Genomic DNA, 3,424 nt, shown 5'->3' on the forward strand with positions numbered 1-3,424 from the left:
ACCATAATAAAATATAACCATGTTTTACAACTAATTTTAAAACGGCTAGATGAAGAGGAACTAGCCGTAATGTTTTATGACGTCACTAACATCACTGTTACGTAAACAGAAAAGCCGTCCACCACTGCAATCAAAAGTTTTTCCCAATTAGAATCGTATAATATTATTGTTGGTAGTGCTCATTTACGTACTGTCATAATTGGTAGAACACGTGTGTTAGATCCATTATTATATCGTCAACAGACACTACCCCACTTATTCAGAACGGAATAATAATACGATTGTTAGTAGGAAATAATTCGGTTATCAAACTATTTAACATATAAGTATCATATAGTTATCCTACAGTTAAGTATAAGACTAAAGCATAAACTCATTTCCTCTTGAAACCAAAATAGGTAACACCAAAAACTATTGAATATCACATGTTATTATATTATTATAACAATGTATTAGGTATACGTTAATTTTCAACTTATTAACGAAACTATTATGAGTCTTCTTGTTTAATTCTTAAATATTATATTCACTTACTTTCGTCAGCCTACCCTTAGTAGAAATATAAAATGGGATTGAAAGTAAACTAAACGATGGCCTTTACTATTGTATAAATATAATTTTATGTTAGACCATATAATACTGATCAATAAAGAACGAATATTTTGAGGTGAATATATCCATGAAATAAATCAAACAGAGAGCGGCAAAGGGAGTGCCAATACGGGCTTGTATCAAACAGCCCCGAGGCTCACAAAGATTGGGATTGACAAAGTTTGGTATCGGAGAGTGGTAGTAGCTGAGTGAGCTCCTTATTCAAATTCCTTGCGGGCAATACTTTATATATTCTACAGATACTGTTATTCGGTTACATCTTTTAGGTTCTCTACCGAATGTCATAATGTGAATGTGCTGAAGGTAGAAGTCAAGCAATATTCATTTTATTTGTAGAAAATACTTATCTAGAATTGTACTATATATAATGTAAAATTAACTTTAAAATAAATATACACAACTAAGCCAAAACAATTTTTTATTCTACTCAGTATATTACTCAGTCAAATTTAAAATAGACTACAATAATTTTAAGATGTAAAAGGCTTTTTTATTTAAGTTCAGTTATGTAATGTATATGTTTCAGATCGTATTTACAGATCTAACCCTTTTATTGTTGGAGGTATTAAAGTTGCTAGTATACATATTGGACATTGTACACCGTTGTAAGGAGTTATAAAAATAAATAATATATTTTACATATATATATATATATATATATATATATATATATATATATATATATGTGTGTGTGTGTGTGTGTGTGTGTGTGTGTGTGTGTGTGTGTGTGTGTAAAACATATTATTTATTTTTATAACTCCTATATATACATTAACACACACACACACATATATATATATATATCTGTGTGTGTGTGTGTTAATGTATATTAATATAATAATATAATGTATGTTTTATATATATATATATGTTAATATGTTATATATATATATATATAAAACATGTGCTAGTTATATAAAAGTATATATATTATATTTCAGTAGTATTTTTGTGGGATATATTTGCTGGGGCTCTGGTTAGGCCCAAAGTTACTATCAGATATGCACGTATTCTGACGACCTCTCTTCGAAATTATATTACAACAATGTTCAAGATCACCTAATATAGGAAAATCACATTAAAAGAATGTAGGTCGTTTGACTGAGTAACACAATTGTAATAGTAGTTTAGATTCTTGAACTTATGAACTTATTGTGTATCATTAATAGTGAGAACACTGTCTTCGGGTTCTTAGGACGACTACTAATGTGGTGGAGATCAATCAAGGCCCTGCCCCAGTTAGGCAACTTTAATCTATCGCTGGGCAAAAAATAGTAAGCTTAGTGCTCTCAACAGATGATCGGGAAAAATGGGGTAACTGGAGATTATATTTTGGAGACAGTATTTCTTTATCAGTAAAATATAATAATAACCATTTTATTAGGTTTTTTCAATACTATGAGATGTATAACTCATTTGACGAAGATTAAACGGTTAATCACAGAACATCTTGATTTTGTGAACCGATTTTTTTGCCTGGAGCCAGCAAAACCTCTGTTCACAACAAACTTTACTGAATTAAGTATAACGAAGAAAGTACAACGTTGCTGAAATGTTACACCTTAGATGCTGCGAAGTTTGTTTTTATGTCACTCCTCTTGTGTTTCTAGTGGAGATAAAACTGTATTGCTTTTAACCGTGACAAAAATAATAAACTATCACGGCTGTTAAGCCATAAGCCATAAGATATGCTCTGCTAAGGGAACATGTAAACAGTAGGTTTTGTAAAATTTGTAATAATTAAAATTAATGTTTTAACATATTTCATAAATTTACTTATGAGTGATTAAAAATAGTAATATATTCTTTAGTTTAAGCTACTGCAATATGAGTATGCTATCCTACCATTTCTTCTACTGTCAATAACAACCTTATAACGAGTAATATGTATGTAGTGTTTTGATTCAGAGTTAATGTTAGTGTGCATATCATTAACTTGAATATTTATAGTTTCACTTTAAATAGTTCATTAAATCTTATTCAGTAAATATTATTCGATGTGATTAATAAAGCTTATCACTTAAGGAACAGAAAAGTTTCACTTGCGTCTGTCTGTCTACCTCAGCAGTATAAACAATATATGCTATGTATTAAGCTTTATTTATAAAAAAAGGATCGGGTTTTGATTATGGTGCGGATCGATACACAGAATCTATCTGAGCGTAAGAGAAGGGAGAAACATCTCGAAACTCATTCTTAAAAAATTAGGTATATTGAGATAAAGTGAAGAAATCACATAATGAACTATATTAATTCTACCTTTACATTGTTATTACAATATTACATTTATCTACCTATAGCAACTTTTATCAACATCTTCCCAAGGTTTTCTGCGTTCAATATTATTTGTCGAGCCACTAATTTGAATACCTGTAATAGTAAAAGGTTTTTAGGATATAAATGCTTTCAGTAACGTCATGATCCGCTTATTTCACTAATCATCAATTGCAAAACCTTTTAAGTCGTCCTAACAATATTAAATAAGTTTTAATTTTATTACCAAGTTTAATAAATATAATATGTTTCACCTTCGGTTTACGTGTAAACTAAAAATGTCAACTTAATTTATCATTCTTTGTAGTACATTTCAAGATAAGTATATTTCTACAAAACAATTCAAAGTAGCTAGAATACTATCACCTGAATATCGTCATTTTTAAATTTGGCAAAAAACATAATAAAAGTAACTAAATAACAAGGAGTTCAATCAGCGGCTCTCCTGTACCAAACTCAGCTATTCCCAATCTCTGAAAGCCTCGGGGCTGTTTGATACAAGCCCGTATTGGCACTCCCTTTGTCACTCCCTCTGATT

Source organism: Homalodisca vitripennis, unplaced genomic scaffold, assembly GCF_021130785.1.
Source record: "Homalodisca vitripennis isolate AUS2020 unplaced genomic scaffold, UT_GWSS_2.1 ScUCBcl_877;HRSCAF=3768, whole genome shotgun sequence".
Classification (NCBI taxonomy): Eukaryota; Metazoa; Arthropoda; class Insecta; order Hemiptera; family Cicadellidae; genus Homalodisca; species Homalodisca vitripennis.